Consider the following 27,982-nt stretch of genomic DNA (forward strand, 5'->3'; position numbering starts at 1 on the left):
CGGCCGGGCGGCCTGGTCTCCGCGCGCTCCTGGGCGCCCCCGGCAGCCGCCAGAGCGCCCCGAGGGGCACCGGCACCGCCCCAACGGCGGCTGAGAGCCGGAGGCGACCGCGGGAGGGGTGCTCCAGCCCCGCCTGGTCTCTCCCCGGCCCACCATGGCCTGGGGGCAGGGGGAGGTGGAAACCGCCCAAGCGTCGTGGGGAGATCAGGATGTGTGCGGTCTGTGGAAGCAGAAGTCTGGTAAAGAAAGAGGAGGCCAACTCTGCAGGATTATTAGATTTTGTTCCTCCCCCCCCCCCGGGTCCTTATGGGCATGGGGGCCGCCGAGTGGGTAATTTTTAGTGTTTTCTGTTCCTCGCTCTGGCTTTCCTAAAAGAGCTAAAAGATTCAGCGAATAAGCCTGAAACCCTGCCAGGCCAGCATTTCTTTCTCCTTTAAAAAGTCGTGTTTATTTTTAATTTCATGTATTTTTAATCCATATAAAAATTCAAACAATGCAGATAAAATGAAAACCAATCCATTTCCTTGAGGTAAACACTATCTGTTCAATCTCAACTCTATGGCATTGGCGGCCTCTGGCAAAGGAACTTTCCTTTAAACTTGGAGACTCAGGCACGGTCTCTTCTGATCACACACGCTTCGTTGGAGAGAAGCCGCCGCTCTTCCAAGCATTCAGCAAGCATTCGTCTTGTGAGCTGTACCAGAAGCATTACATACAAGTGTCACATTTAATTTCCACAAGTCAATGGAGTCAAGCATTATTATCCCCATTTTACAGGCGATGAAACAGGATTAGGGAGGTTAAGTGGCCAAGGTTACCCAGTTATTAAGTGGTAGAATCAATATTCAAGCCAGAATCTGGCTGAATTCAAAGCAGGCTCTTACCTAATTACTGTGTTATTCACAGATGAATAAAATATTGCTCTGGCATCTAAGGACTTTATAGTCCACTCGTTGAGCTCTCGTTGAGGCAGCTCAACCAGCTGGCTGGGAACATCAGAGCTTTCTCTTTGTTAAAAAAAAAAAAAATTCAAGTAAGTTTAAAGATCAAATTGGCTTTATTTAAGGATTTATGAATCATACAGCATCGCGTCTAGCAAACAGAAAAGGAGCACCGAAGAGCTGTGCAAAGTGGTAGGGCTTTTTAGGCAGAAGGGAAGTGGGAAAGGAAGTTTTTAACAGAGCGGATTGTTTCAGACAAGGTTACCTTCCTTTGGGGGAAGAGTTGGGGTCAGTCATGCGAAATACCTCGCTAGTGCTGATCAGATAATTCCAGATAGGCTGGCTAAGGTCCCATTCCCGGGAGAGGCTGAAACTGCAGTCAAGTCTTGGTTTGCTGTCATGGGGGCGATTTGAGGCCTATTGTTCCTTTCTTTTTTCCTCTCCCTCCTCTCAACTGAACCATGTGATCAAAATTGAAGGCATTAGCTGTACCTCTCAGCTACGGCTCCGGGAGTTCTCACAGCTTTTACTAATCCTCTGTGTGATTTTCACAGGTCAGGATGTTTTTGGCTGAATCTCTGTGGTATTTGCCTGTCAGGACTCCCGGTTCACCATTTTCTAGGTGGTCATTTTCTTCATTCTTTTTTTGGCTTTCCAGTCTTAGGGAGATGATTTGCTTGGTGGTTCATGGCTACACACCTGTGTTTAAAGCTTTTTTTTTTTTTTTTTTTTTTTAAGATTTTATTTATTTAAGAGACAGAGAGCGAGCGCAGGAACAGGGGAGAGGAGCAGAGCGAGAATCTCACTCCCCGCCAAGCAGGAGCCTGATGCGGGGCTCGGGTCCTGGGATCATGACCTGAGCCGAAGGCAGAGGCTTAACCGACTGAGCCACCCAGGCGCCCTGTGTTTAAAGCTTTTGAGGGAATATAGTGTGCCATGGAGACCACTGTGATGATTAAAAGCAGAATAATTCTCAGTGTTTGGAGTGCACTTTGGAGCCATGGTCCCCAAGACCCAACCCAATCAAAATCAGGTAAGTCAAAGAAAGACTCCCACTGAAGCAGTCATCTGTGTAAGCCAAGTGGCACATACAGTGGTCGTATTATGCAATTGTTCAGACTTCTCCGGAAGTATTAATCCAGTACAGTAGGTGGTGGTGACCACAGCACAGACACGTCCTTGCTCAGCCGAAAGATAATTGAGGGCTATCTTATTCTCCAGAACAACTTTGGCCACAGAGTCTGAGGATTTTTGTTGGGCAGCCGTTGTCTTAGCAGATTCTGCAGTATTTTCAAGAGTTAAAGGCAGGTTCCTGATTAATACAATCAGGAGTTAAATTTCAAGAGTTAAAGATAGGTTCCTGATTAATAAATATATATTAAAACAATATATATTTATTCCTAGCCGAAGAAGTAGGGCCCTGGGCAAGGAAGCAAATCCTGAATCCCGAAAGTTTCTTGGAGGGTCCTTTCTAACGTGCCAGTGTAAATTCAGGGGGGCCGACTAGTGAGGTGGCTTTGTTTGGGAACACTTAGGGGCACAGTTAGGGAACCTCAGGGGTATTGCCCAGCTGTGTGTCAGCCATCCAGACGTTTAGAGACCCAAGGAGAATGAGAACCACCACAGACAAAGATACACCAGACCATTCTGGTTTCAGAGGTACCATCAATGGATTCACACACAGAGGTTGTTGTGTTTGCCGTTCAAGCCAGGACTCGGGTGGATTCTCAGTGTATTTGGGCAGTAAATCCAGCAGCTCATAGTTGTTGTTCTAATTACCTTGCAAAGATGGGTGCTGCTCGTGAGTTCTTTTTGTGATTGGGGGCAGATCTGAGTTAAATAATTATGAGAATGTTGGGGTGCCAATGTACGGAGATTTGCATAGGTATTTGTGTCAACTTCGGTAGGAACAGTTATAATTAGAGAAAGGTAAAAACAAGGCACTGGATCTGGCCATTAAGAGTTGAACTCAATAAGAGACTTCTAAGGGAGGGGGTGTGTCTATCGTGGTGGCACTGGGAATAGAAGGGAACTTGGTCACAGGAACGACCAGGGGGTTTCTAGCCTCAAGGACCAGGGGGTTTCTAGCCTTGGAGTTTTTGATGACAAATTCAATGATTTGAAAGGTTATCCGACTTATCAATAGTCTGGGATACAGATGATGGGATTATCATTCCAGGCCAATGCCAGAGTAAAGGAAAGAAAGAGAAGAAAGGATTTCACATTTAAAGTATGAAGTCTTGGGGCACCTGGGTAGCACAGTTGGTTAATTGTCCGACTCTTGATTTTGGCTCAGGTCGTGATCTTAGGGTCGTGAGCTCGAGCTCCGGATCATGCTCCCGGCTCAGCATGGAGTCTGTTTAAGATTCTCTTTCTCCCTCTCCCTCTGCTGCTCCACCCCCACCCCCGCCCCCATCTGACTCTCTCTCAAATAAATAAATAAATAAATAAATAAATAAATCTTAAAAAAAAAAAGTATGAAGTCTTGATCTGGCATCTTGGGTGGAAGCAGTCTACCAACTTGTCTCCCTCCATTTGATTTGGAGGTTGCCAGCGTCTGCATAGGACCAGGTGTCAGGTGGGGCCTTCTTTACCTGTGAGATGTGCAACCAAGGCTCAATGCCTTCTAGTTTCACAGCAGTGTCAGGAGCACTTGGTATGGTCCCTTCCAACCGGGTTCAAGAGCTGTCTTCTTCTGATGTCATTTCCAGAATACCCACTCAGCAGGCTCCAGACTGTGACCAACAGGACCCTTTGAACTAGGATCTGGGAAGCTTGCTTAACCTGTTGATGACAGGCTTTGGCATAAGACATTAAAGATTTACAGTAACTAGTCATACTAGCGTGAGAAAACAAGATATCAGCGGACAGGTGTATACCCATAGACATTGGTTGCCTGGTGACTGTCTTATGCAGAGTGAGTTTGTTTCCCAAAGAGGGTCTGCAAATAGTCTGCAGGACCAGAGGCAATACTTTAGGCCAACAGAGTCCAATAGTTTCAGCAAGTTAAGATTTTTTAAAAAGATTCATTTATTTAGAGAGAGTGGTGAGGACGGGCAGAGGAAGAGAGAGAGAAAGTCTTAAGCAGTACAGAGCCTGATGCGGGGGCTCGATCTCACGACCCTGAGATCACAACCTGAGCCGAAACCAAGAATTGGACACAAACGACTGTACCACCCGGGTGCCCCAAGTTTAGAGATTTTAAGTTTGAGGATCCCATTCGTTCTCTCGACTTTGCCTGATGATTGAGGATGATAGGGACAGTGATAATTCCAAAACGTTTGTAAAGTTTTTGTTAAAGCTTGTAGATTTGCCCGCTGAAGTGGGCGCCTTGATCACTGGAGATTATGGAAGGTGTACCCCAGGTGTGAAACATGTTTTCCAGCAATTTCTTTGCCTCTGTGAGGGCATCGGCCCTGTGGCAGGGAGAGGCTCCATCCCATCTGGAAAACATACAGACAATAACAAGGACATATCGGTAACCCATACTAGGTGGCAGTTGAATGAGGTCCAGCTGTGGGTGATCAAGGGGTCCCCAGGGAATTTTGACGCCTCTGGGAATAAACATAGTTTTTCCAGGATTATCAGCCTGACAGGTCAGGCATTGGTGGTAAATGTTTTTTGCCATTTTGTAGAAGTCTCTCCAGAATTATTTATTTATAATATGAATCACCTTAATTGCCCCATGGCGGGTAAAGGAGTGCAGAAACAGGGAATGGGCTATGTCAGGGAGTGGGGGAGAACCGAACGGCTCTCTTGGGTGCTTGTTTACCCAGTGTGGTCTCTGATACAGGAGCAGACGGTTGCCACGTTACAAGGAGGACATCAAGATGGCAAAAGTCGGGCAAGGAGAGGTCAGGGGCAGAACGGACTTCATCCACATCTGTCGCTCCTGCCTTCGCGTGAGAGGGAGCCGGGGCGTTTCCCTGATGCTTGGCTTCTGTCTCTTCGGCGTGAGCCTCAGTTTTGATGACAGCAGTTTCAGAAGATGAGAGAATAGCAGTAAGAAGTCATTTATTTGTTGTGCACTTTTGACTGGGGTCCCAGAGGATGTGAGAAAATCCCTTTGTTTCCATAACGTCTCCAAATCACAGCTGACCCCCAAGGCATACCGGTTATTAGCATAAATATTAACAACTCGTCCTTTTGATGATAGCTGGCATCCTCCAGTAAGGGCATGGAGCTCTGCCACATGGACTTAGCTCGTGGGAGGTTCTCTCTTTCAAGTAACTCCTATTGGATAGTAACAGCATAACCAGCTTGGAAAATCCCTTTCTCATTTTTGTAGTGTGACTCAGCACACAAAATTAGATCAGGATTAGTCAAAGTGGTGTCTTGTAAATCGGGATGCAGTGTCACGAAAGGGGACATTATTACCTCGCAGTCGTGGGGCTCACCTTCATCAGGCAGGGGTTGGAGAAGTGGAGGGATTAAGGACGTTGCAGCATTTAAGATGTAAATTAGGTGGCGAAAGCAGAAGGATCTCCGAGGAGGAGCTGCAGAGAAATACTGAGTCAATTCAGAGTTAAGAAGGCTTAGGGCCGCATGTCAAGTGTATAAATAAATGTCATTTCCTAAGGCTTCTACCAACTTTGTAGCTGGGGCTGTAGGCTTAAGGTGGTTGGGATAGGCAGGGGAAACTGAGTCAAGCTGTATGTAATCTGAGGCAGTAGGTCTGTGTTCATTGCCATGTTCTTGCACAAGCATTTCCCGGGCTTGTGTTTCTCTATCGTGCACTCTTAAGGGGAAAGGTTTTGAATAGTTAGGTGGCTCGAAGACACGCAGTTCTCGCAGCGCTTGTTTTCATCTTAGAAAAAGACCTTTCTCATGTTTATCCTCCCAAGGCGGGCATTCAGGGACTGAAATTTTAGTATGTTCATAGAGTGGGGAAGGCAATAGAGAAAAATTAGGAATCCGTAGTCTGCAATAGCCAACCACGCCTAGAAATACATTCACCTTAAAGAGTACGAGTAAAGGCGAATGGCTGTTAGGGACTTCAGAGTTGAGCAAAGGTTTACAACAGCGAGTCACCCCAAGTCAGGTAGAGCTTGCTACAAAAGGGTGTTCGGGCTTGGAAAAACTGAGAAACAGGGAATTACTGTCCTATGTGTGTGTTTAAGATTTTATTTTTAAGTCATCTCTGCACCCAATATGGGGCTTGAACTCACAACCCCGAGATCAAGAGTCATATGCTCTCCTGATGGAACCAGCCATGGGCCCTGAATAGCTACCTTGTTAATAGCTCTCAAGTCCTGGACAGATCGCCGTCCTCCTCATTAGGTTTCTGGACCGGCAAGATGGGTATATTATAGGGGCCGGGACAAGGAATGATTAGGCCTTCTGTTGGTGTGAGGCTTTGTATGGCCTCAAACTTTAATGGAGAGTGAGGCCATTTGGGAAGACGTTTAGTTATGTCTATCTGAATTGTTATAGGCTCTGAATTTTTGTTCTCCCAATGTCAATACTAGAAGTAGTCCACAGACGGGGCGCCTGGGTGGCTCAGTCGGTTAATCATCCGAGCCATGATTTCGGTTCAGGTCATGATCTTGGGGTCGTGAGACTGAGCCCCACATTGGGCCCCGTGCTCAGTGTGGAGTCGGCTTGAGATTCCCTCTGTCCCTCCCCCCACTCATACTCTCTCTCTCTCTGTCTCTAAAATAAATAAAATCTTAAAAAAAAAAAGTAGCCCACAGATTTTTGGGCACCTTGATTAGACCAGGGGACTTTGTTGAAATTCTTCCTCTTCTATGTCACGGACATTGTAGGGAACAGAAAAGATCAGGTTCAGGTTGGTCAGGAAATTCTAAGGTGAGGTCTCCGTTGGAGGCAAAATGTATTATCCCTTTTAATTTAGAAAGGAGATCTCTACCTAATAGGTTAGCTGGGGCTGTATCACACAGCAAAAAGGGATGTTTTTCAGTGAAAGGTCACAGAGTCATTTGTACTGCTTGAGATAGAAACTCTCTCTGAATTTTATGAGATAACCTTCCCATGGAAACCTTCTTTTCACTCTGAGGGATTTGTTGTCCTGTGAGAGTGGAGGTTAAAACAGAAAGTGGAGCTCCAGAAGCTACCAGAATTTGGCAAGATTTCCCATTAATTTTAATTTTAGTTTCCCATAGGCTGTTTAAGGGGGTTACCGGTCACAGTTTACTGGAGGGTCCCTCGGAGTCCCATCTATTCTGGGCAGGGATCATATGGGGGCCTCCTTCGGGGACAGATATGAAGGCATTTGAGTTGATGTGGAAGAATTTGTACTGGGCCTTGGAGGACAATCTCTTTCCCAGGGTCCCACTTGATTACAACTGAGACATTGATTTCTGGGCTAGTGTTTTGACAGTGGACCCCCAGGAAGGTGTAATGCTGGAGGCCCAGGTATCGTCTTAAGCCTCTGGCCTTGGAACTGTTGTAGCTGTAAGGCCAGTAGTTCCGTGAACTTTTTATGGTCTTGCTTCAAAGTCCTTTCAAAGTGCTCAGCTGTGGTCATGACATCAGTCCAACTGGTGGCGTCCCATCCTGTTTTCTGCCTTTTTATCAATCCACTAATCTCAAGAGATAATCCATTTATAAACAGGGCAGCTGGAGCAGGTCGGTGACCTAGTTTACCGTATGGAGCCTGGAGGCCATAGGAAGAGAGTGTCCACAGTGGGTTTTAAAGTCTGTCACAGGTTCATTTTTCTTTTGTTTGCATGTTTGAATAATAAACCGATCGATGTGGCCAGGGAAGACTCTAGGAATGGCTTTTTTTTTTTTAGGATGTATTATGATTATTATTATTATTATTATTATTATTATTATTATTATTATTTTGAGAGAGAGAGATGGGGGAGGGGCAGAGGGAGACTCCCAAGCCGGCTCCACGCCCAGCGCAGAGCCTGATGCTGGCCTGGTCTCAGGACCCTGAGATCACAACCCGAGTTGAAATCGAGTTGGACACTCAACCATCTGAGCCACCCAGGCACCCCTAGGTTTTTTATTATTTTTTTCTACTTTTTATTGTTTTTAAGTAATCTCTACACCCAACGTGGGACTCCAACTTACAAGCCTGAGATCAAGAATCTCGTGCTCCCACCTGAGCCACCCAGGCACCCCTAGGAATGGCTTTTAAAAGATCGGCTGCTACGTCGCAAGCATTGCAAGCTTTTTCTGGTCCATGAGGGGAACATATTGAAGACTGAGGATCTCGAATATCATCCTTGGGGTTTCGCCATTTTGCTTCCTGAATCCATTTTTGGGTTTCCTCGGGTCCTACCAACATGCATACGGGCTCATAAAGATGTGGCCACCTGGGTCATAGGCCCCAAGAATGACTAAATTTTTCAAAAACCATTTGGGGATCCTCCCTAGGGTTAGGAAATTTCTTTAACTATGGCTCTTAGTTGGGCCTTTGACCAAGGAGTGAGAGATACCTAAGGAGGGTTGCCGGCAGTCTAGGTTGGCTTTATCTTAAAGGGGAATTGTTTAATAGTCTCTTCAGAGCGGAAAGGCAATTCAGTTAGAATTAGTAGAACACGAGTGCTCAGCTAAATGAGAGTAGAAGGGGGCAGTAGGAGTCACGTCTGTCTTATTTTTTAAGGTACCTCTTGTGTCTTTAATTTTTCATTCGCCTTTTCCGATGAATTTTTTAATGAAGCAATTTTGAAATCTTGAGGACTTTTTTTTTTTTAATAATGATTTTTTATTATATTATGTTAGTCACCATACAGTACATCCCCGGTTTTCGATGTAAGGCGAAATCTTGAGGACTTTTGAAAGCTTCTACATACCAGTTAAAATAGGTATCCCGTTCTGTTTGTTTAATTCAGGAACCCCGGCTTTCAAGTGCACTTCTTAGATGAAGGATCTTGTCTAATTGGAACAGTCCCCATAATGGCCATGTAATTCTAGTTTGTTTTTAGTGAGATTTTGCCATTTTTGTAGATATCCACGGCTTCCATGAATATAGTTCTTAGATGTAAAATAAATAGGTGTGCTGGAAGGTGGGTGTACTTCAACTTCCTGGAATTTAAAGACCCATTCTTCTCCTTCTCCTCCTCCTCTTTCTTCCTCCTCTTTCTTTCTCCTCTTCCTCCTCTTCCTTCCTCCTCTTCCTCCTCTTTCTTCCTCCTCCTCCTCCTTCCTCCTCTTCCTCCTCCCCTTCTTCTTCTTCTCCTCGTCCTCTTCCACCTTCCTTTTGCTAAGTTTTAGGTCTCTAGGAACCAAGCCAGTACCTAAGAGGGATGTGCTGCTGGGTGGGAAGTTGTGCAGTGTTATACGGCGTACCTTCCTTGCATAGAGATTTTCTTGAGGTTGGTGGGTAATCTAGTGTCAATATAACTCATTCCACGACCAACTTATCCTAACACAAGAGTCTTTGGGTTAGCTGGCAAGCGCTCTAATAACTTTTAAGTGCTCAACCCATGCCCACCACATTTATGGCTTTTTGGTTTCTGAGGTCCCTGTTAGCAATAACCTTTATTTAGACAAACGTGTGCACTGAAACACACCAGCACTACCCAAGAGGTGTTACTGTGGACTTACCAACAGAGTAATTACCAACCTGTAACTGGATACTGGGGAAAGGACTAAAAGCACTAAAACAGCAACCCCCCCCCCAAAAAAAATGAGGACTGCGGACTGGACTGGGTTTCCAAAAAGGGGAATCGCAGACTGGAAAGCCAATAAGGTTGGGAGCTCCATGCAAAGACAGTGGAGCTCAGAACTGAAAGGAACTTACCCACAGCCCTTAAGAACAGCGAGAAAGAGAACTCAAAAGGGTTTGTGGGTATCATGCTTGTGTTTCTTTGTCCCCAAAGTCGTTCAAAGTCTCTTTTGATCCCACTGATGCCACCAAATCTATTAAAAAATGAAATTTGACTGAGTAAATTATCAAATTAGCTTTATTCAATGACTTATGAATTGGGCAGCATCCCACAGAGCAAATAGAAACGAGCTCTGAGGGGCGCCTGGGTGGCTCAGTTGGTTAAGCATCTGCTTTTGGCTCAGGTCATGATTTCAGAGTCCCAGGATTGAGCCCTGCGTTGGGCTCCCTGCTCAGCAGAGAGCCTGCTTCTCCTTCTCCCTCTTGTGCTCCCCCTGCTTGTGCTCTCTCTCTCTGTCAAATGAACAAATAAAATCAGAAAGAAAGAAAGAAAGAAAGAAAGAAAGAAAGAAAGAAAGAAAGAAAGAAAGAAAGAAAGAAAGACTCTGAGAAGTATAAAATGGAGGGGCTTTTTAGGCAGAAAAGGGTGGAAGATGGAAGTTTCTAACAGAGAGTAGACTGTCTCAGGCAAGGTTACCTTCCTTTGGGAGAAGAGCAGGGGTGTCTCATGCAGACCGCCTCACTAGTGCTGATCAGGTGACTCCAGATTGACTGGTTACAGGTCACGTTCCCGGGACAGGCTGAGACTGTAGTTGGATCTTGATTTGCTGTCACGGGGGCAAGTGACTCCATGTTGGGCCTGTGGTTGGTTGGTTGGTTGGTTTTAACGCTATTATGCTGAAGTGAGCTGAGCTAGGGCGTCTTGTTGGATTGCTGAGTTTACTCTAGAGAATATATCAAAACAAGTCACTCATCATATTTTTATGTCAAGTTATCTGCAGTGTGGGATGATGTAAGATCAAAATGGCACTGCATGATTTAGGAAGACATTACAGGGCTGGTCCACAGGCCAGAGCACCAGGAGGGCTCACAGGCAGCCAGTAGTGGAGGGGCGCCTCTGTAATTCAGGAGGTCAGTTCTAGACATCCCAGAGGACGGGCAAGCAGCCACATTTGTGCCCAACATACACATGCTTCAGACAGCTGCCCACAGTTCCCTCCAAAGTTCTCCCTACTTCTGATTCTATGTCCTTAACATCTCTCTTTAGCATTTTGTTGCCTTAACTTCCTCTAGGGACTCCTGGGTGGCTTAGTCGATTAAGTGTCTGCCTTTGGCTTTGGTCATGATCCCAGGGTCCTGGGATCAAGTCCCACATTGGGCTCCTTGCTCAGTGGGGAGCCTGCTTCTCCCTCTGCCTGCCGCTCCCCCTGCTTGTGCTCTCTCTCTCTCTCTGACAAACAAATAAATAAAATATTTGAAAAAAATAAACTTCCTCTAAATTGGGACTAGTGATCTTTTAAGGAAGAGAGTGTATCTGGGGCACTCTTGAAAGTTGATTTTATCAATATTTAAAATAATGCAAGGCCCATAAAGCACTTCCTTTGCTTGCATTGAGGCAATAATATACAAATTGTGTTCTTAAAAGCATGGTCCCTTTATTCTTAGAACTGATCTAAAATGGACAAGAATGACTTTTTGTTGATTTGTTCACAGACCATCCGATGCCTCTTGCCTGAAAAAAGATTTCTATATCAGTCGGAATAAATATGTTATGCTGTAGTAATATACCAACTTCACAATTCCCAATGATTTAAAACAACCCAAGATATTACATGAGTGCCAAGAGGCTCCACTCTGTTGCCCTCCTGGCCCCAGGCTGATGACACCAGTCCTCTCCAGAATATTGTTTGCTGTTCATTGGCAAAGAGAAAAGAGCCCTCTAGACAGCCCTACACGAGCAATTAAAAACTCAGTCCAGAAGTGATGCATGTCCTTTCTGCCTGTTGGCCGGACCTAGTCACATGACCACATCCTCAACAATGTGGGTGGAGGCCGTGGGAGTGAGGGATGCAGGGTGGAGAGGTAGGGGATTGGAGGGGGTGACAGGGTGGGGGGAGTGCATTCCTACCTGGTAGCTTGAAGGCAGAGCACTGAAACCCTTTGTTGGGCAGCATCAGTGACTACCTGAGTGCCCCCAATTCGGACCGCTTGGGCCTAATTCAGCCTGCTCTGCCATCACCTTCACCCTGTGCCAGTGACTCCTCCAGCTCCTCCCACACCAGTCCCGGCTTGGGCATTCTACCACTTACCTCTTTCTTACATCCTTACTTTCCTTCCCAGTAGCCAATGAGCCAAGCTCACCTCCCCACGTCATCTTTAATCCTTATCACAGCCCTTCAAGGTAAATATGTCATTTCTTATAGAGAGACTGGCTCTCTGTTCACCAAATCCATATCCTCTTTTCCTCCGGGCACACAGATGAACCACATTTCCCAGCCTCCTTCGCAAATAGATAGGTATGACCACAGAGTGTAACGGCACCATTTCCAGGCCTAGCCCATAAAAACCCCCTGAACACTCCTCTCTCCTGTCCCACCAGCCCGATGCCAAAGCCCGGGAGAGCTTGGGAGCCAGCCCTGAAGACAGAAGATGGCTCCTATCCCACCAGCTTGGATCCTGTACGGACTGTACGGAGCAGAGCCCTGCCTCTCCAATGCAGGCACATCCGCAGGGCACTCTGGTAAGGGAGCAATGAACTTCCATTATTGCGGCTAGCATTACCCTCACACCCTCCAACCTTACCAAGGAGATTAAGAGACGTGCCGAAGAGCTGCCTATTTGTTTAAAAAAACCTCCCAGTGGACATTAAACACCCTGGTGAAGCTGCTCGAGGATTCCACTGCAGTTATGAATTATACACTCCTGTAGGAGGTGTGAGAGCAGCAGTGGTCTTTGGGGCTCTGGCTGGGTCTGGGCTACGGTGCCACAGCCGTGCCACCCCGGGAAGGATGCTCGGCGCTTGCTTCTCTCTTCTGTTTTCCCTTTCCTTGTCAATCCAAGTGCTGATGGACAGCCTGGTGCCCAGATAGCAGAACACTGTACAGCTTTCAGCGCTCTGTCGCTGATGGAAATCTCTGCTTGTGGCTCGGTTTCCCTGGCGCATGACTGCGGTCTTCTTCAAGCTGAGCCCAGCGTGCTAACACTGCAGGCGCTGGCAGTATTTGCAGGCCTTTTTGCAGATGCGCTCCGGGAGTGCAGACCTCAGCAACCACTGGATTATAATCAAAAGGGCTCATCAAAAGGTTAGCCTGGAGAGGGTGGGGCATCTTTACAAAGGGCTAAGGGAATAGGGAGGTTAAATGTATAAAAGAAATTCTGGAAGGTGACCTCCAAAGCTCAGTGGATTCCCGAAATAGGCTTTGAAATATTCTGTCTTTATTTATTTAAAATTAAAATAGCAGAACATGCTTGTTGCAACAGTCCACCAGTTCTGAAGTATGCCAAGTGAAAACAGGGAAGGTCCGTTTGCATTCGAAGTCTACTCCTCCCAAGTAATATGCCACTGTTGGTAGTTGGTATGCATCCTGGAAATGTTTGTTTGTTTATTTATTTATTTATGAGATTTATTTATTTATTTTAGGGAGGAGGGGGAGAGGGAGAAAGTGAATCTTTTTTTTTTTAAGTTTTATTTATTTATTTATTTATTTGAGAGGGAGACAGAGCACGAGGAGGGGAGGGGCAGAAGGAGAGGGAGAAGCAGACTCCCCGCCGGAGCAGGGAGCATGATGTGGGACTCAATCCCAGGACCCTGGGATCATGACCCGAGCCTAAGGCAGCTGCTTAACCAACTGAGCCACCCAGGGGCCCCGAGAAATGAATCTTAAGCAGGCTCCGTGCCTAGCATGGAGCCCAACACGGTGGGCAGGGGGCAGTGCTCCATCTATGTCACAACCCTGAGATCATGACCTGAGCCAAAACCCAGAGTTGGATGCTTAACCGAATGCGCCACCCAGGCGCCCCTATTTATTTAAGTAATCTCTATACCCAACGTGGGGCTCAAACTAGCAACCTCGAGATCAAGAGTCACATGCTCTACCCACTGAGCCAGGCAGGCGCCTCTAGAAGTCTTTAAATATAACCCAACCTTTGCAACTTCTTGAAGAGCTGTCAATCTATGCAATATCAGCTAATTACAGCTAATGTTTCTCAGACTTTTCCTGGGTGCCAGGCTCCTCTCAAGGCACTTTTCCTGTTCCTTCATTTAATCGGGTGGGGGAGGGGGGGAAGGCCTTGACTGTGATCCTGTTATCAGCTGCGTGTTATAAGGGAGGACCCTGAAGTACAGGAGAGTTGAGTAATTGCCCCAGGCTGCACACTCAATAAATGGTAAAGGCGGACTTGGAACCCAAGTGGTTGGGCTACATGGCCCAAGCAGTAATAACTCAGCCATGCCACTTTTCAGCTAGGAAATGGGGAGAGTTACAGAATGCGGTACATTCCATATAGTGGACCATGGATGAACCCAATTATTTTAGGTTTAGGGAATTGAAAACAGGGACATGCAAATATTGACCCTACTGCTTTCCTATCTTCCTGGAGCCTTAGCGATTTCAGCTATAAAATATGGCTAGCAGGACAGATGTTTCTGGGTATTGGTATTAATGAGTCGACGATTCTAGAGGGTCATGGAAGTGTCTAAAATTATCCCATTTATCTGAAGAATCAGCTTACTTTCATTTGTGCTCCAACTCAGCAGAAGAGTCGTTGGAGGACGAACGGCTGCGGAGATGACTCTGCTGCTTGTATTAGGGATAATCCAATTCTCTGTATGTTAAAGGCTGTTAATCTTTGATTTTCACTTTTCCCAGCAGATACAATGGCTCCCTTTTGGCTTTCAGAACACCCTGTGACTCCCCATAATCCACTTTGCAATAATTGCTCTAAAGTGTTCTGCTTTACTCTTTCTAATTTTTTAAAGAGAAAATTATTTTGTACTTACCAATTTGTATCTCAGCAAGATTTTTACTGTGCTGTTAACTTACCGACAATTTTGTTCTTCTACCACTAAGGGGCGCTGTTTCATTGATTTTTTTTTTTTTTTTTTTTTTTTTTTGGTGTTGGGGCCTGGAGTGGATGGTGCTCCAGCTAAAGTCCCTTCTGTGTTGGTATCTGAGTAATTGAAATTTGGCCTTTCACGCATTACCATTAAAATGCATCCAATTATTCGAGACAAAAAATAAACAAACAAGAAACCTTAGTATTAAACAATACCTTTATTCAAGGAGCTCAAAGGTCCCGATGCTCCGAAAATTAATTAGAAACTAAGCTTCATTGATTAATACAGAAAAGAAAAAGAAAATCCATTATGTCTTGAAGCGGACTAGAAAAAAAATTCGGTTATATGGATAGCCGTTTGTAATTCAAAAATAGAAACATTACCATTTGTCATTTATTTCTGTTTTGAATTAATGCTATTTGATGAAATTAAATTTTCATCCATCTTGTAGGATTATTCTTGCCAGTGGAATACCAGTCATGGTATATAGTTATTTCATTGGATGAATGTACTACAAGGACTTCTGTTTATTTTACTGTTTTGTTCCTGCATATGTTTGAATTTGTCTTTGATCCTTGCAAGGATGGACTTTGAATTCTAAAGCCTTCTCATTACAATAGGAAGGTTGTGGAAAAATGGAAAAGAGAATAAGAAGTACTTAGCAATGACCCTAGCCTCCAGGAAGCCTTCCAGGTTTGGGATAAGTATAAACAAAGTGTTAAATCTTTCAATTTAACCTTTATTATTTAATAAAGAAAAAGCATAGGAAACTACATGTTTGCATCTGGTTCTAAAGGAAGAAGCATGAGGGCTATAAGTTAAAATTGCATTTATGCTTAAGTTCCTTTACATTTTAGACCAGAGCAAGCTCGCTCTAGCTGCTTGTGTTCGATTTCCATTGCCATCTAACAAATTAACCACAAACTTGGCAACTGAAAAAAAAACCACTCATTTATTATCTCGCAGTTTCTGCAGGTCAGAAGCCTGGGCTTGGCTGAATTAGGTTCTCTGCTCAGGGTCTCACAAGACTGACCTCAAGGTGCCAGCTGGGCCGATTCCTTTCTGGAGCTGGGCGTGGGGGTGGGGGGGGAGTGGTCTTCGTTCAAGCTCACGGGGTCCTTGGCAGAATTCAGGTGCCTACAGTTGGAGGGCTGGGGCTGCTCTGAGCTCCCAGAGGCCCGTGCAGCTCCTGGCCACGTGGCCTCTGCATATTCCCTCTCACACTTTCAATCTTCTCACCGGAAGGACTCAGTCCCTTTAAGGGCTCACCTGTTCTGTTAGGTCCAACCTGAGGATAATCTTTTACTTTAAGGTCAGCCGATTCGGGAACTTAATTGCCTCTGCAAAACCCCTTCACAGCAGCATCTAGATTCCTGTTTGACTAACGTGGGGAAGGTGCATGTGCACCAGGGCACAGCAGCCTGGGGGGGCATCTTGGAATGCTGCCTGTCCGACTTAGTCCGTCAGGCTGCTACAGCGAAACACTACAGACCCAGTGACTTATAAAAAAATAGAAATTTCTTTCTGACAGTTCTGGAGGCTGGAAGTCTGAGATCAGGGAGCCAGCATGATCCGCTGAGGCCCCTCTTCTGGGTTGCAGACTTCTCCTTGTAGCCTCATAGGGAGGAAGGGGGTAGTGAGCGCTCTGGGACCTCTTTTCTAAGGCCTTCACCCCATTCATGAGGGCCCTACCCTCATGGTTTGAGCACCTGCCAAAGCATCCCCTACCACCAAGACCATCACCCTTGGGGATCAGGATTTCGACATATGAGTTTTGGAAGGCCACAAACATTCAGACCTTAGCATTACTGTAATGATTTATTATAAACATTCGAACACAATAGATTTTATTTTAAACTATGGTATTAAGTATTTGAGAGCAGCATAGATGATATTCTTAAAAAAGAAGTAAGAGAACCAAGACTGTTGTCCAGAAGCTATACAAAAATTAACGAGATCATGAGATAATGCAATGCCTTGGTTAGTTCGAGCTAAGGTGGGAAAAACTGCACCAATACAAACCCACATTCTATCAGTCTTAAGTAGCCCTTATTTACCCTGGGCCCAGAATTCACTCGGGAATCACCGCAAGGAGGTGGAGTCCAGCCCCTTCTGCTAACACAGGGTCCACTTGGAGAGGGCGGTGCGTCTGAGGGGCTGTGTGGCTAAGAACCATCTTCTTTGATGTCCCCCTTTGCTCCTACCTAAGAGGAGTGATGTGTACCCCCCCAGATGAAGATCCTCTCTTAAAACTCCACTGTGACAAGTGGTAGAGGCTCTGGCATTTTTTTGAAGATTTGAATTTTAAATGAAAATGTCATCATCATGGGCATCCTTCATTGTGCGGCTAGCTGCCGTCCTCAAACCCGGGAGGGTGGAGGCGGCAGTATTTGCCGCCTTGCTTCCGTGTAGAAATGTGATGGGGTCAGAGCTGTGATTAAGGAAGCTTCTCTGATCGCAGTGTTTGGATAGGGGAAAGCAGGAGGGTTTTCTTTTCTTTTCCTTTTTTTTTCTGTTAAATATGGCATTTTAAGAGATATCATTAAAAAATATTCTCTGCCCAGGAGAGAAAAGGCTTGGATCTTCAATATCTTTCACTGGAACTATAAGGCTCTTGTTCCGTTTACCATTTTAGCCTTCAAGGCCTTATCTTTTCTGGCTTGGAGAACTGAAGACGTTTTGATCCTCTTCCAGTTCTACAATGTTCTTTAATCAGCTTGAGGCATCACTGTTGATCAGAGAAAAGCACTTCCTCCCTCCCTGAAGCAAGCAGCACCTGCCAATCCCCCCATCCAGAGGCAAGAGAGAGGGGCTGTTCTTTGAGCCCACAGAGCACTGTTATTTCAAATGTACATGAAACCATAGAAAATAACCTAAAACCCATTGCCTCATTAATAGATGCAGAGCGTAGTGGCATTTTTAGACTTAAATGCAAGGCCGTGGACCCCCCTATCCACCAAACATATTTGTTGGTTTATGGCTAGTGTGATATTTGTGATATTGAAAACATGATGTCTCATTTCCACTGGCATTCAATTCATCATCTTAGTGAAAATGTAACAGGGATAAATAACTAAACAGGAGGTAGAAGCGTATTATTAGTCATATTGTTGATTACGACTGAGCAGACTGTTACAAACCACACTTTCCTCTTTCAGGCTACTTGTTTTAAGCTTTCTTCAATTTTAGAAGGATAGGAGAGATACATACATCACATACGCGACCTGACATCACAGGTATATAAAATCAGTTATGATAGTCTGGGTTCGCTGCGGTAACAAATACCCTCCAATCTCAGTGGTTTAGAATGACAAGGGTTTATTTCTTGTTCACACCGTATGCCCCTCTGCTCTGCGTTGTCCTTACCAAGAGACCTAGGCTGATGGAGGTTCCCTGTAGTGCTTCTGCAGTCGCTTGGCAGGGGAAAAGGAATCCGACACATTGTGTGCTCGGTCTTCAAGTTTCCGGTTGAAAACGATGCAAGTCACTTCTGCTAACGTATCACTAGCCCACACAAGTCACTTGGTCGTACTCGATTCCAATGGCAAGAGATAGAGAGCCAGAATGGAACGAATGACAGACAGACAGACACGCGCATATACACTTTTTAAGGTGAAGATTGTGAAGGAGGGAAATAAATTCTAAGATAGCCAAGTGAGGAGGGTCCCCTTGGATTTATCACTGTAATATTGGTACATCAATAAGTTTGGAATCAGTGAAACCCATGACATAGGTGATGTTCATAGAATATATTGCCGTCCCTGAGAAGGGTAAGTCAGATCTTTATGCGCAGACAGGAAAATATCCCCAAGAAGTACTGAACTTGAAAAAGAGCAAGTAGCCAAATACCACGATCTCATTTATTTTAAAAGACACAGAAATATATAAATGTTTGTGTGTGTGTGCTTGTGTGTGCGTGTGTATGTGTGTTAAGTGCATAGAAAAGACCTAGAAGGGTTGTTCCCAAACAGTTACTATTCACGGGGAATATAGAGGGATTTGTGTGGCGTGTCGGAGACTATCGCCCTTTTCACTTTACATAATCCTGCATTGTCTGAATTAATTACATCCATTTATTCATGTATTACTTGTTGTATTAGTTTCCTAGGGCTGTCTTAACAAATTACCACACACTTGGCAAAACAGAAATGTACTCTTTCACAAGCCTGGAGGCCAGCAGTCCGAAATCTGTCAAAACCATACTCCCTCTGAAGGCCCTCGGCAGGATCCGTTCCTCGCCTCTTCCAGCTGCTGGTGGCTATTGGCATTCCTTGACTTGTGGCCACGTCGCTCCAATCGCTGCCTCCACGATCTCATTGCTTCCTCCTCTTCTGTGTGTCTCCTCTGTGCGTCTCTCATAAGGACGTTTGTCACTGGATTGAAGAGCCACCTGCCCAGAATGATCTCATCTCAAGATCCTTAAGACTCTTTTTCCAAATAAGGTCACATGCCCCGGTTCCAGAGACTAGGACGGGGACATAGTCTTTTGGGGGAAGGGGGAGAGCATCACTCAGTCCACTCTGCATGTATAATGTGAAAAAAATTCAGAGGAAAGATTGAAGAAAAGAAACCATTATGAACAGTGATTACTTCTAGAGGGAGAGATTTCCAAATGTTCTATGGTGAACTTATATCACATTTAAAGTCAGAAAACAGTCAAAATGATAGAGCAATTAAACAACCAACAAGCAAACAGCAAAAGCAAAACGTGGCAGGTCCCACTTGCATAGACAAATGACAAATGACCCTATTGACGAATGACCCTGACACATCAGAAAGTAGTAGGAAGGTCCTATCCTTAAACTCAGTGATGGAGCCAAGTGGGGGAGCTTAGATGTAGGGCCAGGGGCCCTACATCAGCCGTGGGTTCTTAGAACCCCAGAGCCATTAACTTTCTCTCATGCAAGGTAGAGACTAAACCTGGGACCAGGGCCCTGGAGGAGCCATCACCCACGTCACCAGAAGAGGGGAAATACTTTCCTGGTGTTGGCTTGTAGAAATTAATTTTTTTTTTCCCAAAGAAGAAACATTGAGTGGAGGTTATTTGGGCCAGTTTCAGCCCACTAATATGACTTGTTTCATCTGCGTTGTGTATAAAATTTTTTCAAGTTAGTCGCCAACTATTTTCACGTAAAATGTTGGTTTTTGGCTTCTCCTGACCTGCTGTATGGAGCGCGTGTTCTTCCATAGCAACCATCCGCCAGAGGGGGGGGAGGGCGTTCCCTTTAGGTGGGACATGAGCAATACAGTCTCTACCAGTCTGTATCTTCCTGACCTGACTCTTCGGTTCCATTGTCCACTGCAGGCATTTGAGTTTGCACACCCCTGAGGAATAGCGTAAAAAATTGCTTTGTGGTATTACAGTGCAGTACATGATGGGTTAAGCGGGCCCGTGTGCCCTCTTGCTTCGAGGGAAAAACGTGTTCTAAGTTCCAAATAGCCAACAAATGGACTTGAAGCACGCAGCCTGTTCCGAAATTGGCGACTCCTCTACAGCGATGTTTTATAGTCTGCCTAAACAAGTAATGGAAAATGCATATCCATATATGCACTCAGATATCAGAAATTCAATTCCATGGGTTCTTTGGGAGCGAAGTTTCAAAATTCTGCTGAGAATGATTATGTTGTCTGAGTGTGCGTACGGGCGTGTTGTGTGTGTGACCGTGGGAGCACGCACGTGCTTTCCCTCCACTTGGCCAGAGCCTGTCCTAACCCCAACCTCGGGGATGACTAAGTCATGAGCTCAAACCAGCCTCGTCATTATTGGGTCAGAAGCCAGGATCTCCATAGGATCTCCTTGCTGGGATCTGCGTTGACTTATGGCAGGTGTTTCCAGTGAAGCTCCTGAATTTTTTTTTTTAAGATTTTATTTATTTATTGGACAGAGAGAGACGCAGCTCGAGAGGGAACACCAGCAGGGGTAGTGGGAGAGGGAGAAGCAGGCTTCCCGCTGAGCAGGGAGCCCGATGCGGGGCTCGATCCCAGGACCCTGGGATCATGACCTGAGCCGAAGGCAGACACTTAATGATTGAGCCACCCAGGCGCCCCAAGCTCCTGAATTTTTAATTCGAGTTGAGCCATTGAGGTGAGAGGAAGTGGGTTGGAGGGAGTGTTGCCTCATCCAGGGCAGGAGTCTTTTGGGATGCAGTCCCTTTTTTTTTTTTGTAATTTCCAGAACAGACTGCTAACTTTCAAGACCTTCCTGGAGAAAATGTTCGTCAGGCTTTCCACTCTCAAATTGGTAATTACTCGGTGGGCACCTACTCTGTTCAGGACACTAGCCTAGGACAGCAAGAGAGTGGGGACCTGAACAGAGCTTGCAGACCAAAGAGCTTTTAACCTGATCAGGAAGTGGAGACACAAAGAAGGAAAACATTACGGTAAAACACAGTGTCGTGTGAAACAGAAGGGAAGCCGCAGGTAATGACCCATAAATTGCCATGTGGATGGTGCAGACTCTGGGGGAATTGTACATACCTTCAGGAAAGAGGAGTATTGTTCTGGGCCAGGTGATGGCCAAGCAGGGGAGGTGGTGACTGAGCCAAGTCTAAGCAGAGCGGAAGGCGAAACACCAATTTCCGTGGCAAATGGAAGGTGGCTTGGGCCGTAGAGAGTTAGGTCAGAGAGGGTGAGACAGTAGCACTGGAGAGGGACTTGAATGACAGGATCCTCCATCCTGGGCTTTGTTGTATAGACACTGGGGATCCCAGAAAGTTTTTGAAGAGAGGAGTGGTATGATCCAAGTAGTACTTTAGAAGATCAACCTGGAGGTGATGTCAGGATGGCTTGGAGGGAGGAGGAGATGAGAGCGGGAGCGAGGCCAGAAGGGAACCTCCTGTGGAGGAGAAATGGCTGAGCCTTGGATAGGCCAGAGGGGCTTGAAAAGAAGGGTTAGATGGGGAGAGTCTGAAAGGACTTGGTGGCAGACAGATTGCAATGAACGGGGGAGAGGAGGAGGAGGAAGTGGAGGGATGGCTGTAGGTTTGGAGCGGGAAACCAGGGTGGATGGGGTGCCGTGGGCTGAAAGAGCCACATGTGGTGGGAGGTCTGCTGGAAAACGGCAAGAGGAGCAGATTGAGTCCTGTATGGAGGCCCTGTTGGGGCCTCCAGATGCGATGATCCAGCTCGGGTCCCACATTCTCAGCTGCTCGCTGGTGGTTTCCACCTGCATGCGTGCATGTCTTCACTCACGCTCAACAGACTCAACGCCAGCAATCGCATAGGACCTATTGTGGGTGCTGGAGCACGCGGTAGACCTCCGAGCCCCTCATGCCTCCTCCAGCTGGCGGCCAGTAGTCTCTGATGCAGCAGACCACGCACCATGTTGCCTTGCCTGGTTGAGTGAGTGTTTTGTATCTGAACGATTTGAAAGACAGTGTTTATTCCAGCCCATGTCTCCACCTTTGGGAAGACCCACACCTCTGAAATTCAACAAGCTCTTTTGACTATGTTTCCCAGGTTCACCCCTCCCCACTGTCAGGAAGTTCTCTCTTAGGCTTCCTTTCCATTGCTCACATGCAGCTTTGACCTTCGCAATGGAGTTCCGATGTGTCCCCACCCCTTTCAACCAGGCCCTCTTGAAGTCTATGAGCTCATGTGTAGATGGGGCGTGGGGTAGGTCAGTTAAAGGAAATACCAGCAGTGACATTATTTTTTTTTAAGATTTTATTTATTTATTTGACACAGAGAGAGACAGTCAGCGAGAGAGGGAACACAAGCAGGGGGAGTGGGAGAGGAAGAAGCAGGCTCCTAGTGGAGGAGTCTGATGCGGGGCTCGATCCCAGAACGCAGGGATCACGCCCTGAGCCGAAGGCAGACGCTTAACGACTGCGCCACCCAGGCGCCCCCAGCAGTGACATTATTATGTTTCTGCTGAATACTCATTAATTACTGCAAAGCCTTCACCAGAATGGGGGAAAAGCAAAGAAATGGCACCCTGATTGTTTGGGATTGTTGCTAGATGCAAAGACAACATCACCAAGCCATGCCCGTACTTGAGTACGACCGAGGATGCATTGTTCCGCAGGATTCAGAGTAAAGCAGTCCTCATTCCTTTTTCCTCTTCCTAGTCCTTTGTCCTCTTCAATTTCCCCCTGTCAGGCATCAAGTCCTTTTTCTCTGCCCTCTGTGCCCCCTCCGCTTCGATCCGTGTCTCCCCTCTTTGCCCCACAACCAGTCTGTATTGATATTCATTCCAGAAGAATTACCCAGCCCATTTTGTGGTGGAAAGCCGAGACTGGTGACCGGCGCAACTGTTGGAATATATAAACATGACTCTTTTTCAGGTAGCATCTGAGATGCCAGTCTTAGCAGCCTCATTTTAAAAACTATTTATATTCACAAAAGTCTATAATAGCATTTTTATTGTGTACGCCTGTGATTTGGGCGCATTTTTTTTCCCATGCCAGTTTCTTATTATCGTTCAACACCGACTACAGCCTTAAATGATAATGAAAACAGAAACATTCCTTTTAAAAGGCGATGACTGCTTTCCATGTCCTTTAGTATATGTGTGCCCTCCTGCCTGAAGGGGCTGGTTCCGTGTTTAAACCGTCCGCACCTGACTCCCCCAGAGCCCGGGTTCATATGCTTGCTGCATAGACCCAATCTTTTATTCTTCTGCAGAGAATAAATTGAATACCAGTCTATTGAGCGTGTGGGTGTCTTTCAGAGGAGTCCTTAAATCACAAAGGCTTTCTGTGGCCCCTGGGGACATTGGAGTACCCGTCTGCCCATCCTTACCTTGGGTTCCAGAACCTTGGTGTGGCCCCAGATGTCGCACACTTGCCTTTGAAGAGAGATGTGTATCTGGGTCTTTCTTCCCTCACCTCCTGTTGTTTCTTTGCTCGTGTGATGGGACCTGCTGCTTACACTGCTTAGTTTTCCAGGGTATTAAAAAAGAGTAACAAAACAGTTTCCCTCAGAGTCACAGTGCTACAAATACAAGCTTGTTTCTGTATTCCATTATGATGAATAACTCACCGACTCTCATGCCCTGTGTATGATTGACTTGCAATTATGGGTTGTGTTTTACAGTGGCTCTGAATGGTATCCTCCCCTGGCTGTTCCTTAAGCCAAGTCTGGAACCCCCCAGGTCCCCTGAGAAAGGGTGGATTTTGTGGACTCCACCCTACCTTCATCGTTGTTGGTTTTTTTACCCTAAGCCTAGATATTGGATCTGTTAATTAGTGATGTGATAATAATACCTTCCATTTGCCATTTTATGCCTTTTCAAAAAGGCTTTACATGTTTTTGTGCCGAATCTCATAAGAATGCTTTTGGCACGGGCAGTGCACGCGCCGTGGCCTGATTGTATGAGGAAACGGACAAAGTGAGGTTCAATGACTTGCCCAAGTTCTTACAGCCAGCCTAAGATGGACCTGGGGCTGAAACTAGATTTCCCGATTTCAGGGTGCGTGGTCTTCCACTGCATTTGTAACAAGCTCAAGGCAATTGGTCCCATACAAGATTTTGTTTGATCCCAAGATGATCGTACAACAAAGGGGGAGCAGGTATTAGGACCCCCATCTTCCAGATCGGAAAGCAGAAACTCAGGGTGAATGCCCAAGGTGAGATGGTGATAAACAAAAGAGGCAGGATGGGAGCCCAAGGCTACGAGCCCACTGCTCTTGGGGATACTTTGCTGACTGATCAATGACATCACGACTCATTCAGGGGCCTTGGCCAAGAACTTAGACTCATTCTTTCCTTTCAGCCCATATCTGAGCCATTAGCACATCTTACTGATTCTACCTTAGAAATAGACCCCAAATCAACCATTTCTCACCACCCCCGCTGTTATTGTTCTGAGCTAAGCCTTTGTTTTTTCGCACCTGAATTGCCGCAACCGCTTAGTGAGTCTACAGAGATGGTCCCCGGTGAACCAGGCCTCCCGGGAGGCCCGCCTGTCTGGATCTATGACACTGACTCCTGGCTGGCCTGTGACTCATCTTAATCGATAGGATGTGGGACAAGTGATTTGATGCGTTTCTGGCCGAAGCATCAAGAAGGCATCGGCACTTCTGAGAGCCCGAGCCACCTGTGCGAAATCCAGCTACTCTGCTGGAGAGACTCAGTGATGAGGCCCCGTGAAGAGGTCACGTGAAGGGGAGAGGCCCCGAGACTTCAAGGAGTGGAAGAAGGGCCCACAGTCAGGGTCCCGGATGAGCCCGGCCTTTTCACTGTCCCCCACAAAGCTGCCAGAAATATGAGTGAGTGTCAGGGACGTGTCAGGGACATGTCGGGTGGTTGTACCGTCCTATGACAGGAGCCCAGTTCACGTCACTGGGAGCGGAAGAGCCAGCCGGCTGAACCCATCTGACCGACAGAACCATAAGAGACGATGACACAGTTGTGCTAAGGCACTAAGTTTTGGTTTGGTTTGTTATGAGGCAGATAACTGCGTATCTAAAGGGTCTCCCTGCTTTGACTTCTTCTTGCCACCAGATATTTGCTACAAAGAAGATTTCTTTTAAAATTGTGGTAAAATATACAGACCATAAATCTCACCCTCTGAGGGGCGCCTGGGTGCCTCAGTTGGTTAAGCGTCTGACTCTTGATCTCAGGCTTGTGAGTTCAAGCCCCACAGTGGACTCCACACTGGGCGTGTAGCCTACTTAAAAAAAAAAAATTCACTGTCCTAACCATTTTTAAGTATACAGTTCAGTAGTTAAGTGACATTGTTGTGCAATCTATCTCCAGAACTTTTCATCTTGGAAAACCAAAGCTCCGTATCCATTAAACAATAACCCTGTTCCCCCTCCCTTGGCAACCACCATTCCACTTTCTTTTCTTTTCTTTTTTTAACGATTTTATTTATTTATTTGAGAAAGAGAGAGATAGCAAGAGAGAGTACGAGCAAAGGAGGGAGTGGGGAGAGGGAGAAGCAGGCTCCCTACTGAGCAGGGAGTCCAATGCGGGACTCGATCCCAGGACTCAGGGATCATGATCTGAGTCGAAGGCAGACGCTTAACTGACTGAGCCACCCAGGCGCCCTATATCTATATTTTTAATTCGTCAATTGATCTCTATTTGATAAGCAGGGAATTTATATTATTGGCACTCACGTATAATACTAACTACATGCCTTGTACTGTTCCGAACACTTTGCATATATTGATATACTGATTTTAACAGCAATCTTATGAATTAGGAATTATTATTATTATTATTATTATTATTATTATTACTACTACTACTCTTATCTCCATCTTACAGATGAGAACACTGAGACACCAGATGTTCAGTAACTTCCCTAAGTTTCTACAGCTAGTAATTGACAGAGATGGGATCGAACCAAGGCAGTTGGGACCCAGAATCCACTCTGTTCTACTCACCTCATTATAAATGGATATGTGTAGGGACGCCTGGGTGGCAGTGTGGGTTAAGGGTCCAACTCTTGGTTTTGGCTCCGGTCGTGATCTCAGGGTCGTGAGATGGAGCCCCATGTTCGCTCTGCACTCATCGGGGAGTCTGCTTAAGACTCTCTCTCCTTCTGCCCCTCCCCACCTCTCTCAAATAAATAAATAAATCTTTAAAAACAATAAATGGATATGTGCAGAATACGTGTGCATCATGTATGTGTTTGTTTACCGTCTGTCTCTCCCATCAGCGTAAGCTCCACAAGGACAGGAACTTTGTTTTGTTCACTGTTCTCCAAGGCTTAGAACAATGTCTGGCACGTATTAGGTTTTTAATGAAAAATGCATTGAATGAATGAATGAATGAATGAATGGGTTCTTCGTATTAGGCGGCCATCAACCCTTGTCAGTGCCTTCGTGATCCAAAGACCCGTGTGGATAGAATTTTATGGTGGTCTGGATCTGATGTTTAAAGTATATGCAAGAATGTTGTTTTGCCCCGTGAATCTGGTTGTATCTGGAAAGTACGACTTACCAAGTAGAGCGGATACATACAGTAGGAGCTCAATAATCACGCAGTCAGTACATGAGTTGTGAGGTTTTGAGGATTAGAGCCTGGTGTCTGTTTTATCTTGCTATCCCTCCCAGCCCTGGGCCCGCTGCGGGGCTGCCCCATCTTGGCGGCTGTTCTGGAAGAGAAGAATTTGCTGAGTGGACCTAGCCTACGGTGTCGTGGCAGCACGTAGTAGGCCCACCTGTTTTCGACAAGTAGCTACGAGGGGACCAGTGTGCAAATTCCAGGCCAAAGACTAGGTGGAGGGCATACCAATTCCAGGATTTTTTTTCTTTTCTTTCCTTCGATCCTTCCCACCAAAAACATCACTGTTTATAGGATTTAGTGTCAGTTTGTCTTCGACTCCGAAACGAGCTTCTAAAACAGGGTTTTAGAAGCTACTCGTGATTTCCTTTGTCCTCCTCCTAAAAAACTTCCGTCACGTGAAACACACCTCCTCTCCTCGGCTCTTGGAAGACCCGGGACCTCAGAGGTCTTCCTGGTGCTTCGCACAGAGAAACTGCTCTGTAAACAGAAGCCGAATGAAGGCAGGCCTTGCTCTCTTTAGAAACAGCCACCGGGGACTCAGTTCCACAACTGGTTAGCTTTCACCTGGGGTCCACTTGTGCTTCAACACATTCTTTTTTCTCTCTAGTTTCAGATACATTCGGAGTCCTTCCAGTACCTTTTCCATCAGATTGTCATCGAAATGTAGGTCAGAAGTAAAGAAGACCAGCGTTTATTGAAGAGTGGCATCAATGCATTAAAAGGTACCCTGGTGGCCTTGAAGACTTAATGCAGCTTTTTAAAATGGCTAATTTATACACTGGGCTATTCCGGCTCACCCCGGCGCACTGGCTCACATTATACGGGGAAGTAGATGGAACACACTTATAATAGGTGGTGGCTGGGCTCAGTTATGACCTTATTTTCACTGATAAAGACAAATCTCATAATTCACTGGAGGCGGTGCCAGTCTTTTATCTTTCCCCGGACTCATGAGGATACAAGTCACATCCACTGAGCCTGCCCTGTGTGTGACAAGGAAACTCAGGCGGCCAATCATCGCAAAGGTGATTCATTCATTTGCATTCAGATATCCTGTTGGCTAAAATGCAATAAAAGTGTTGGGGGCTTTTTTTCCCCCATGCTATAAAAAGTGGCTTACTGGTAAAATATACGCCTTCACTCATCTTGCAGAGCTGCTATAAAAATAACATTTGGCAGTGGGATGTGGGACTTTGCTTGAGGAACTAATGTGTATAGATAATATTTATACATTTCTTAGATGGCCGTGGATACTTGTCAAGGCTTTCGTGTTCCAAAGACTCATACGGATAACATTTGCTATGGTGTGGGTCTTGATTTTTAAAGTGTATGCGTGGATTTATAAAACGCAGGATTGCAGAATGAAGCATGAGAGGCGCAAGGACCCTGGAACAGCAGGGGGGTGACGTTAGGTGCAGTATTTAATTTGACTCTCATGCCAGT

At 45.9% G+C, this 27,982-nt stretch overlaps 1 long non-coding RNA gene across 1 annotated transcript; it reads left to right on the plus strand.

Moving 5' to 3' along the window:
- Nucleotides 1-18: 18 nt before the first annotated feature.
- LOC148107600 (uncharacterized) lies at nt 19-27,738 on the plus strand. Its single transcript, XR_015722152.1, has 5 exons — nt 19-1,563; nt 1,680-1,974; nt 4,735-4,943; nt 12,122-12,262; nt 27,147-27,738. It is a non-coding gene; the product is annotated as an uncharacterized LOC148107600 (long non-coding RNA).
- The last annotated feature ends 244 nt before the right edge of the window (nt 27,739-27,982 follow it).

The sequence above is a fragment of the Ursus americanus genome, chromosome 28, assembly GCF_024610735.1.
Source record: "Ursus americanus isolate L20-20 chromosome 28, mUrsAme1.1.p, whole genome shotgun sequence".
In the NCBI taxonomy this organism is placed as follows: domain Eukaryota; kingdom Metazoa; phylum Chordata; class Mammalia; order Carnivora; family Ursidae; genus Ursus; species Ursus americanus.